The following is a 12,294-nucleotide window of genomic DNA, read 5'->3' as shown; positions in this document are numbered from 1 at the left end:
AACTGGGGCTCCCAGGGACATGAGCTGCATTCCTCGGAACCAGAACTAGTGTTCTTTGAATTTCATTCAGAGTCTGATATTTAGGAATGTACCCAAAAGGAAGTCTGAGACTATTCTTTGCACTTCTATGTGAAATGGAGTTTTAAGGGCAAAGAACAAGGACACCCATTGTATAGCTTTATGTTTTATCATCTCCATGAAAGGAAGAGAAGTATGTAATACTGCAAATGTCAATGACTAAAAACAGTCCAGGTACCACCGTAATGTTGTTACCGAGTCCAAACCCATTTTGCTCACCGCACGACAGGCCAATAAATCGGGAGATGAGGAGTTGGGGCAAGGAATAGCAACTTTATTCGGAAAGCCGACAGACCAAGAGGATGGCAGACTAATGTCTTGGAGAACCATCCTACTCCAGTCAGAATACAGGCTCCCTTTATACAAAAAAACAGGGGAGTGGGTGTGGTTAGTTGTTGCAAACTTCTTGCTGTAGGAATTCTTTGTTCTTGCAGCCGTCCATGTGGGTCAGGCCATAGTGTCCCTGTAAACCTCCAACAAAACAAAGGTTATTCTCTATTTTGCAACTTGCCATCTCTACGTAAGTGCAGAAGTGCTAACATCCTTAAAGATCAGAGCCCCGAGAATAGGTTCTCCTATGTATTTCAGGCTAAAGGCAATATCGTTTTACAAAAGATGCCGAGCTAGCCTAGGAAACAGGGCACAGTGGTCAAAACTAAAGGAACAGCTTCAATATGGAGTCAGATTTGTTCTCCTCTATTACAATGTCAATTTTTGAAGGACTTGGGAGGAATAAATAAGATAATAAAATGAATTAGCACAGTGCCTAACACTTGATTAATGTTCAATATGTTGGGGCAATTCACTGACAAAAGGAAACCCAGGGTGGAGAGAGTCATCAGCCTCCCTGGTGAGCCAGGCTGGAGGAGAGCCCAGGGGCCAAGAGCCACAGGGTGATGGCTTGTTTGGAAGCCACCTGCTGACCCGTGTCCTTCTAATGCTCAGGTGTACTACTTAGTAACCCCCTGGAATAAATAAAAAGCTGGATGTGTGAATAAAGAAATCCAGGGGTAAGGATTTCAGTTTGCAGAGTAACCCTTCACTTCAGGAAGAACCCAGTCTAGGACTCTTGCAAGTATTTCATATATCATCTGTTTTACTCTCGCAGCCCTCAACTTGCATAATCAACCCCCGCCACCCCCACCTGCCAGCAATGACTGGGCTACAGAGATAACCTATCCATGTAGCCAGATACTGATGTTCCTCCAATGGCCAGAATTTGGGTATAAATGGAAAAATTGGGGGTGGGGAGGTGGGACTGATTTTGAGGACTCAGCAGGCACCAGGCCCTGGTCTTGGTGAGTTTCATGTCCATTCCCATCCAGCCCTCAATAAAGCCCCACATGACAGCTGGTGCCGCTCTCACTTGACAAGTAAGGGACTTGTGGTCCAGGGAGGCCATGTGACCTAGCCCCTCATTCCTAGTAAGTACAACCAAGCCCACCTTTCTCTGAAGCCAAAGGGCTGGGTACACAGAAAGGTGGGAGGTAGTGGTATCCCCGCTGGAAATGTGCATAGGGGAAGGTTGGGAGGGATAGCTAATGGTCAACAAGACTCAGTTTTCCACTCACCAGAGGACGACTGGGTAGATGCTGTTAGGACGACCATGTACAGCTGTGCAGGTTGTGCACTCCGAAAGGGTACCTCACATAGGAGGGCATCATCTGCATCATAGGCATATCTGCAGTGACCATTTTCTGACAGTCAGAAATAAAGTGCCTGGAGGAGTTGATAGGTGTTTCTAAGTCATTCAGGGGGGCTTTATGGTGGGTGGGCAGTGCCCTGCCAGCCTTTTCCACATTTACATCACATCTTCCTTGAGACATCCACCCAAGGGAATGAGCAGGTGTCAGAAGTGGAAGAACATTGTCTGCCCCATCTCATTTCTCCCAGTGATCATCAGAAGGGAGCAAAAGCCCACAGCAAAGGAAACCATAATTAAAACAAAACAAAACCTATGGAAGGGGAGAAAATATTTGCAAATGATGCGATTGACAAAGGTTTAATTTCCAGAGTATATAAACAGGTCATACCACTTAATAACAAAAAAACCCCAAAAAACAAAAAACAAAACAACCCAATCCAAAAATGGGCAGAACTAAACAAACAATTCTCCAATGAAGACATACAAATGGCCAATAGGCACATGAGAAAATGCTCAATATTGCTAATTATCAGAGAAATGCAAATCAAAACTACAATGAGGTATCACCTCACATCAGTCAGAGTGGGCATCATTCAAAAGTCCACAAATGATAAATGCTGGAGAAGATGTGGAGAAAAGGGAATCCAACTACACTGCTGGTGGGAATGTAATTTGGTGAAGTCACTGTGGAAAACAGTATGGAGATTCCTCAACAAACTAAAAATAGACTTAACCACATGTCCCAGTAATCCCAGTCCTGGGCATATATCTGGAGGGAACGCTAATTTGAAAAGATACATGCACCCCAATGTTCATAGCAGCACTACTTATACAATAGCCAAGACATGGAAGCAACCTAAATGTCCATTGACAGATGACTGGATAAAGAAGTTGTGGTATATTTACACAATGGAATACTACTCAGCCATAAAAAATAATAAAGTAATACCATTTGCAGCAACATGGATGGACCTGGAGATCATCATTCTAAGTGAAGTAAGCCAGAAAGAGAAGAAAAATACCATATGATATCACTTATATGTGGAATCTTACAACAAAAAGAAAGAAAAAAGAGGACACTAATGAACTCATCTACAAAACAGAAACAGACTCACAGACATAGTAAACAATCGTATGGTTACCAGGGGAAAGGGGTGGGAAGGGGTAAATTTGGGAGTTTGAGATTTGCAAATGTTAGCCACTATATATAAAAATTGATTAAAAAAAATTTCTTCTGTATAGCAAAGGGAACTATATTCAATATCTTATAATAACCTTTAATGAAAAAGAATATGAAAACAAATATATGCATGTACATGCATGACTGGGACATTGTGCTGTACACCAGAAATCAACACATTGTAACTGACTGTATTTCAATTAAAAAAAAGAAAAAACAAAGACAGGAGCAAAAACCTTCATGGTTCCCCTCTCCTGCTGTTTCCTCTCAAAGGTTCATGGCTGCAGGTTCAGGCTTTTGCTCTCCTTGCTGGAGTTGACCTCATAACTGGAGATGAGAGAGGGGAGTGAAGGAGGCAGAGGAGAGGAAGAGTCTGGAGCCCTGTGGCTGAGCTGAAGGAAACTGCAGAAACCTTTTTGTTTTCACAGCACAAAATTATTTTTTAAATGACACCAAAGATCATTTAGGGAAAGGGGAAAGCCCTTCTCCCAAGACCATCAATCGAGTTTGGGGACCCTGAGACTGTTTCCTGGAGCAGTGTTTGTTGTAACAAGCATGTAAGTATATCAAGCTTCAAGGAGATGCAGTCCATAAAAATCTGGGTACCAAACAGATAATTTGGCATGAGGTCTGTGCAGGTAGAGGGGATTGTACACCACATAAAACAGTTCACAAGGGGTTGTTTCCTTTACTAATGAATTTCAATTGAATTTGAAATATTATATTAACAGTGTTGAATATTTATCCTATTAGACATGCAACTATGTGGCCAAGCTTGCAGCAGACACCCTGTCCCCATGACCACAGCCAGCTGGGCTAGGTGTGGATACCTAGCCCTCGGGCAGCCAGTCCCTACTGGTCACAGTCTTTGACAGGTCCTGAAAGTGCCAGTATGGGGTCCCCTTTTCGCCTCAGACACGTGTTAGGATACATGGCAGATGGCAGATGCCACTGGGCCCCAGAGCTAAACAGCCATGGCACCATAGAGGTGTCACAGCAGCCATGATGGGCCATGTGCGGGCTCTAAGTTCTAAGAGAAGCAGGAACCAGCAGTGGAAGCAGAAGCAGAAAGACATGTTTAGAAAGAGCACAGGGGGAAGAAGCCAATACAGAGGAAGTGAGAGAGGCAGGCCCAGGTACCTGAAAGCCATGTTGACAGAAGCATCAGCCTGGAAGTGTGACATGATTACCCCCCACTGTTCAGCCTTTTCTGTCTTCTAAGAGCATCCTCCTTTCCTATGATTCTTCCATAGCCACTGTGTGCCCCCCTCCCTGATGCTGCTTACATCAGCAGGCAGGGGGTGAGGAGGCTTAGGGTTGGAAGGTTCACATCTAGGAAAGAAGGTGCCAGATAGGAGAAGGATGAGGCCAGAGAAACCAGCCCAAGGCTCCTTGGAAGCCTGACCAATCAATCAATAATTGTATTGAGCATCTACAATGTTCCAGGCACATTTGACACATTATCTCATTTAATCCTCACAAGCAGCCCAAAGAATAGCTTTATCCCTAATTTTACAAAGGGGGAAATGAGGGCTCTGAGAGATTTTAAGTGACTTGCTCATCGGCTCAGAAGGAGAGCCCCAGTGCCAGCATGGGCATCCTGACTGTCCAGGGCCATGGACACTGCTGGGCTGCTCTGCAGTGGAAAGAAGAAAAAAGACATTCATCAATATTCATCAGCCAGTGAGAGTCTGGTCCTTTACCAGGCACCTCTGCGTGAGGAAAGACTGAGTGGGTGAGTGGAAAATTCCAAAGAAAGAGGCCTTATGTACTGTCCCCAAGATCGTGCCAGCTACCTGACAAAGCCATGTCCCAGAACTGAAAGTTATTTAAACTCGCGGCCCTGGGAGACACTAGGGCTTAAGAGAAGAGAGAGCTCTGGGCTGCAGTGCAGGAGGGTTCCTGGAGGAGCTGGGCTTGTGGGGTGGGTAGGGACTGGAGAACAGAGGAGGAATGGTCACCGGCCATGTGCAGGATGTGAGGAAGGGGTCCCCTGGGCTCAGGAACACTGGGTAGGAGCAGGGAGAGATGGAGGGCCCTGTAGTGTCAGGCAGGACATCTAAAAGACCCACATCCTCCTGGCACACTGAGAGCCCTTGAGTAAGTCACCTCCTCCTCTGAGCTTCACATTTTGTCATGTGCAACAGAAAGAGGTTGGGGCAGCCTCTCTGGGCCTTCCCTGTTCTGCTCTGGGGGAGTCTCCGGTCCCCTAGAGAACTGCTCCTCTTGCGCTGAGCATCCTGCTCCACCCGCAGCCGCCGTAACCAGCCTCACCAGTAACCAGCAGGGGGCGCTCCTGCAGAAGGCTTGCTGCTGTGGCCGCCCTCAGCTGTGTCAGCCTGGCGAGGGTGCTAGAACAGGAAGGTGCTCCCTTCTCTGTACCTCCAGCCCACTCGGGCCACTTGTCCTCCTGCACTGCCCCTTCCCACCCCACTTTCTGGGATTAGCTGGCGGGGAGGTTCTTAGAATCCAGGTTTGGAGGCAGGTCATTTCCTTTCTCCGTGCCTGTGTTTCCCCATGAGCAAACCGGGTTACGTGAGGAAGAGATGAGTTATCGCGTGGGAGAGACTTCCAACCACAGCAGGTGTCCAGGACAAGTAGATGTCCTGACATTTCACACCCCATTATCTCTCCCAGGGCAGGGGAAGCTGCCTTTACTGCTCAGCAGGGAGAGCGAGCGCCTACTCCAACAGTCAGGGTTACAGTTTGTTTTAAACTTTTATTCAAAGTCCTTTTATGCAAAGGCAGAAATAATTTCTGGATTCTGTATGCACTTGGCACAATGAGTGATGCTCAAGAGGTAGTTATGAAATGACTGGTTTTTTGAAATCATCTAGACAGGAGCTATGAGAAAGTCAGATGGGAGCTGCCTCTTCTGAATCACACTGGGAGGTGTCCACATTCATCCCCACATCTCTAGCCACTGTTCTGTGAGGAAGACAGGTAGGGAGTGTTATATGCATCTCGTGGATGAGGAAACAGAAGTCACAAAGAAAGCCAAGGACAAAGTTAAGTTAGGACCCAGGGGTCTCCATTTATCTACAGGTGTCCCATCCCATTGTGGTCAGCGACCCCTACTGGACACATGTGGTATTACATCTGGGTCACAGACAATGCCCCGTCGTGCAAGGGAAAGGTGGGCACAACCTGAGTGCTAAACCCGGGAGGTGGGTAGCGGGGGTGGGGTGGGGTGGGGTTGTTAGAATTTGACATTGGATCTGGGGGCTGAAAATGAGGTTCCAGAGTCAGTAACAGAATGGCAAGATTCAGCAAGTCTCAAAGGCATTTCCTAAAGTCCCCAACACCCATTTCAATCTACTTCTCATTCCAAAAGTGAACTCAGTATAGCAGAGGGGTGCTCTGCAGGGTCATCTCTTAGAATTATAATGACAACCAGGGGTAAAACTTGGTTCCTTCTCATAAATATGGCAAATTAGGATGGATTGTACCATTTGGCAAAGTGAAGAAAGATGGACTGAGAAAAGCCACTCTGTAAGATCTAGCTCAAATACCACTACATCTCAGTATTTTCCCAGACACACTTTCCCTGGAGCAGTTAATGGACCATCCTTTCACCTGGGTTCTCATCTCACTTGGCACTTTCTTCTCTTTATTGCAGCTCATTGATGAAACACTCCTGGGTTCCATCCCTGAGTCCTAATCCCAAGCTTACTAGCTAGGCATTGCTTAACCTCTCTGTGCCTCAGTTTCTTCATCCGTAAAATGTTGTGAGGATGAAATGGGTTAATACTCCTATATTAACACATAGTTTAGCACATAGTAAGTACTCAATAGCTAGTTTATACTTATACAGAAATGCCAAAATGCCATATGTGCTTATGTACATGACTTTCCCAGCAAACTCTGTGCTCCTCAAGGCCAGGACCTGGAGTAATCATCTCTTTCTCCCAGGGCTTAGCACCAGGTGCTCCAAGTGTGTTAACCTGAATGGAATATAATCATACTTTCTATGAAATGGAAATTTTGTAGTAAAATGGAGTTAATCACTCTGTGTGTGTGTGTGTGTGTGTGTGTGTGTGTGTAGTTAAGCCTGAGCTTACTGTTTCCCAGAGATAAATCAATATTTAAGTTTCTCCTCAGTTTAAAGTAAGACTTCTGGCTGGGTCACTGGAGTCCCACATTGAGTTTAGGAAAACATGCTGTGGTCCACCTGTCTGCTAGTCATGACTTTGTTAACAAGCACTTCCTGCAAACTTCTTGGTACCTGCAGTTGTGCAAATGTGACCTGGAGGAAGTGGGCTGTGGTGGGCATCTTCCTGGAACTGTGCAGGGGGCTGCATTCCTCCAGGTCCCAGTGAAATATTCGAAACTTCAAGGTGGGAACCCTTTCCTCTCACCCTTCCCTTTCAAAAGCAAGAAGTTACTCAGATGAAAACACACTAAAAAGATGTTAAGAATGCCTCTGTTCAGAGTTGAATTTTAGAACATTATTTATAGTAAATTCTGGATGATTTTCCTATTTCTTAAGAAAGTTTTCTTGCCTTCCTCCTCCCTGTCCTTCCGTCATTTTTTCCCTTTCTTTTGAGCTGTATTAGTGGCTGTGGCTTGTGTGGAACACTTTCTGTTGTAAAACAGCCCGAAGTAGAATCTTCCATTAGTGCTTTGCCAGTGGGATGGCCCTACGGGGACTCACAACAGCCAAGGGCAGAACACATGCTGCTCAGCATCACCTGCCCTGTCATCTCACTATTTACTAACACTTCTGGAAGTGGGAACCCAGGAGTTGCACATATTCATGGTGAGCCCACTGTCTAGGCAGAGCATGGATAAATATGTCATCTGACATTTCTGAGTTAACTTATGGGGACAGTGGAGCAGGCTGTTTAAAATTGAGATTTTCTGTCCAGATTGCTATTTCTCTGCCTACCTCTGCATTCAGCCTTCCTTGGTTAAGTTCAAAGATGCTATTGTATCAAGGGATGGAGAAGGGTCTCAGGCAGGTGGGAGGCAAGGAGGCATCATGTCACCTACCTGCAACCTCCACTCAGATCATTGTTCTAGAGTGAGGAAGGGAGGGAGGAACAGAGGTGAGAGGGCCTTGTGCTGGAATTGCCATGGGTGAGGTATACTCCGTCAGCTCTAGAGTGAGCTCCCCCAGAGAGGACAGAACAGATGGATGGGTGTCATAGGAAGATGTCCAGGAAAACATCCCCTGCCCATCCCAAGTATCTTTCCTGCCAGTGCTTAAAGTTTTACCACTAGAGATTTATTCTTGTGTATTTGTCCCCTCCCCTTTATAAGAATTTTTTTTTTCATTAAAAATGTTAAATATGCTTGCAATAGAAAATTTGGAAAATACAAAGAGGATAAGAACATTTTTTAACATATGCTCCCTACCTCCAAGGCACCCACTTTTTAAAAAACATTTTGGTGTCTTTTGCCCCCATCTTTTTTGTCTTTTTTGTGCAGCTATGAGTCTCCCATGTGTGTTCTGTGGCCCACTTTCCCTGCTTAACTTCAGTCCTATTTCTGGAGAAATCAAGTACACAACCATCAAGTGCCAATGAGTTCCATGATGCTGAGGAAGTTACCTTTCTGGACTCGCATGTCCTATCTGGATAGTGGGGACAGTGATGCCCAATGTGAAACCTCAAGACACCCTGGAGCCAAATAAGAGAGAGAGAGTTAAGACCAGTTCAGATGTGCAGGGATAGGATGGGTGGGAGTGGTCAGAACAGAACTAGTTATAATGAGGCCATAGCAAGAAAGGCTGGGTCACAGGGAGCGGGGGAGGACAGGCAGAGGAACAGGTGAGCACACCCACACCAGTTATGCCCAGCCCTCCCCAGGACCAGCTCCTGAGCGCCAGGCCTCAGACCTGGCCTGGGCACTGGTGCCTTCCCTTGGAGCTGCTGGGCATTGCCTGCCCCACTTCCGGTTGGGTCGAGTCCATTTCCAGGGCAGCTGTGAGGGTGATTAGAGGGACAGAGCCCTCTAATTCCTCATTTCCTCTTGCCCCTGGCCTGGTGGTGAGCTCGAGGACTGTGTGAGTGCTGGGCTCTGCCTCTGCCCTGGGGACCTGGGGCCAGACAAGGATGAATGGCTCTGGGTGGGGGGTGCTTCAGGCAGGGTAGCCTGGTCTGGGGCCAGGGTATGGTGAGAAGGAAGAGGTATGGAGCTGGATTGGATACAGCCTATGCAAGTCTTTCGGTCACTCATTTGTGACCTCCAAAGTGTGTGTGTGCTTGCGCGTGCAGGGAGACAGAAGAACTCCATCCCCAGGCCGTGGCTGCCTTGGGCTGGTTCATGGAGACAGGTAGCTGCATGTGGATGTCTAAGAATGCTTCTCTTGCATACTTGTGTGAACGTGTAGGTCCAGGAGCAGCTGTGGGTCTGCCTAGGAATTTAGACAGCCATGGGGGAGGTGTGGGGGAGTCTGTATTGAATGCCTGGACTTGTGTTGTAGAATGTCAAAGTATGTATGTGTGTGTGTGTGTGTGTGATGGAGCATGTGTCTGGCCATGGGAGGGGGTGCTTCTGTGAGCATGCTTCGTGTCACAATGATACTTTCTATTTCTACAGCCTCATAAAAAGGCCATAGACTTAAGTTATAAGTTATAAGGCAACAACACACATTACCTAGCACCTACTATATGCTGGGGCCTGTGCCAGGTGTGGGGATACAGAAAGACATAAAAGTCAACCCCTCACCTCGAGGAGCTCACAGGGCAGAGAGGGAGATGGGAGGAACAAATCATCAAGGCTGTAAGTTTCGAGTGCTGACCCTCATATCCTTCCTCAGGGCTCCCACAGTATCACAATTGTGGAGATGATCTGTTTTCCCCGCCATCTTCCCCTCCAGACTAGGCCCTTAATGCTTGGCACTTAGGAAGTATATGATACTCCATAAAGGTGAGTTGTTCAGAGGCAACTGTGAGACGGGCTACGCCTGGGCCGCCCTCAGCCAGCCATGGCCAATCATGAGCCACAACCAGCGTGCCAGTCCCGCTGCTTACAGCTGGGTCTCATGCACCAGCTGCTTAAGCTCCCTAAGCCTCAGTTAACTCATCTGTGCGATGCAAGTAATGATTGCTGTAACCTCACTGGGACATGAGGCTTCAGAGAGACATGTGCTGGGCCTGGAGCGCGCGAATGAGCGAATGCGCGTGCGCGCACACACACCCACACACCCGTACACACACAGAACTGCTACTGGAATTATTATTGGCAAGAGGAGCTGTCAGCCAGGCAGTACTGTGAAGCCCTGTTGACCAGTAAGGCAGAAGCAGAACTCTGAAGCCTCCATGGGCAAGCTGGGGGTCACCCCAGCAGGCAGAGATCAGCATAATTCTAACATCAGGAGGAAGGAGCCCCAGGGTGGGGTACACGCCATTGGCTGGTGGAGGCTTAAGGACTTCTATCTGTATATTTCCATGTGTATCTCACTGTCCAACTGCTGATGTCCCTGGAGAATCTTTGGTGTTTTCTCCAACTTCCCTGCATCACAGCCTTAAGTATCAGATGTCAACATGTAACTTTTATGAAATGTTGAAAATGTATCACTTTCAGAGAATGTGCCTCCCCCTCCCCCCACCTTCTCCAGGCACATGCTTGCTTGTGTGTCTTTGTGTGTATGGCGGGTGCTTATGGGCATGAGGACAGGAGGGGCAGCTTGGGGCAGCCCCCTCCTCACCTGCCTGAACTTAGCTGCCCATTAGGGTGCCTGGGACCTGTGGAAGGGGCTCTTCCTCCTCTCTGACTCACACTGGTTCAGCTTGGCTTCCCCTTCTCTGAGCCATGTTGAGCCTGGTTCAGGTCTTAACCAGTGGTGCACTGGAACCAGTTTGGACTGGCTTGCGGAATCACCTGTGCAAACCTCTTAACTCCGGAGATCAGGGATGATGCCACTTTGATAGCTTGAAATCAACCATGGTGGCAACATTTACAGCACAGAAATTGGCAAATGATATAAATCAAGACACCCACCCACTCTGTGAAGCTGTTGTAAGCACCAGCACACTACTGGTCCTGCCTGCAGTTATAATAATCCCTGATACTGAGTGACAGCACCTGCTAGGCATTTGGCATCACTCTTATCAGCACAAAAATCCTGTGAGGTATTTGTCATCATCCCCATTTCATATCTGAGGTTCATAATTGACATAATTTGACTTCAGGTCTCTGCCTACCACACTGGGCCATGCATTCAATACCAGAACCATGAGACTGGATAGCGCTGGCAGAGCTGTTAAAGATCATTGATTAGCTAATCACTCTGCTCATTTGACAGGGAAGCTGAGCTCAGAGAGGCTCATTATGGCTGGGGGCTTCCTCTGTTAATATTGCAGCTCCCATCTTCCCATCAGTCTCCCAGCCCATTTGTGTCCACAAAGCCAAGGTCGCTGTCACCTGATGTTCTGCATGCATGGTTGATTTTTTGGGAAACTCTACACGCAGATCTTGACATTCAGTGCAAGTTATGTTTTGTTTTGTTTAATTTCACCCAGTGTTCAAGACTCTCAAAAACATATTAAATCTTGCTTGTGTAATTTGTTGCACATCTCCCTCCTAGATGGGTGCCACCCACTGCCTTGATCAGTGCACTTCCGCTGCAGGAATTGGGGTTAAACTTTAAAAAAGAATAAGCAAGACAGAGCTTTGTGGCCCAACATTGGACATTTCCGTCCTGTCTGACAGAAGTTCTTGTATCTACACACTTTGGACAGCGGGTTCCTCCCTCACCCCTACACGAGCTCTGTCTGCTCCACTGACTAGAGAATCTGGATTTTTGTTTTTTGAATATCAGCCAATGCTCACTGAGGCCTCCTCCTTGACAGTCTCCCTTTTAGAAACTAGGCTCCCTTTTCCCTCCTTGGCTCTGACCAAGGGACTCCCCCGCCCCGGACACCCTTTGCCGTTAGGCTTGCATTTTTCCCGCTCTGAAGAGCGGCTCTGTGTCCGCACCCGACCCTGCTTTCAGAGAAGCGGAAGTGAAGAGGGACCCGCACCCACCTGGCAAGAGAGCCGCACGACTTCTCCGCAGACTCCAGGCTCCTCCCTCCTTTTACGCCCCAGACCCCTTGATCCTTGGGGGAGGGAATCCTGCGCGTCCCTCCACCCCGGCTGGGTAGGCAGAAACTCCCCATCCTAGTTTCTCCACGCCCGGGGGCGGAGGGAGGTTGGTTCACGTTCAGCCCCTGCGTACCCGGGCCCGCACGGCGTCAGGTGAGCTCTCACCTGGGGCGGGTGGGCGGGAGAGTTGGGGGTGGGGCGGGGCGGGGCGGGGGCGGACCCCGGCCAGCGGCCCCACCCGCGACGGGGCGGGGCAAGTAGGCGGGGCCAATGAGACAGGGGACTCGCCGCCCCGGGTGGGGTGCCACCAGCGCCGCCCCGCCCCCCCACCCGCTCCGCCCCGCCCGGGTTTAAAGTC

The 12,294-nt window shown here is 48.2% G+C and overlaps 1 long non-coding RNA gene across 2 annotated transcripts; it reads right to left on the bottom strand.

Annotated features, from left to right (window-relative positions):
* Positions 1-331: 331 nt before the first annotated feature.
* Positions 332-12,107, bottom strand: LOC105071487 (uncharacterized). 2 transcript variants are annotated; one of them, XR_835529.3, is made up of 3 exons: positions 11,877-12,107; positions 1,650-1,797; positions 332-549 (listed from the first exon to the last, which is right to left on the bottom strand). It is a non-coding gene; the product is annotated as an uncharacterized LOC105071487 (long non-coding RNA). The 2 variants fall into 2 exon arrangements; XR_835530.3 differs by having other exon boundaries at positions 1,650-1,759.
* Between the last annotated feature and the right edge of the window lie 187 nt (positions 12,108-12,294).

Source organism: Camelus bactrianus, chromosome 16 (assembly GCF_048773025.1).
Source record: "Camelus bactrianus isolate YW-2024 breed Bactrian camel chromosome 16, ASM4877302v1, whole genome shotgun sequence".
Classification (NCBI taxonomy): Eukaryota; Metazoa; Chordata; class Mammalia; order Artiodactyla; family Camelidae; genus Camelus; species Camelus bactrianus.
Note: the sequence above shows the minus strand (reverse complement) of the source record. Positions and strands in the feature narration are given on the sequence as shown.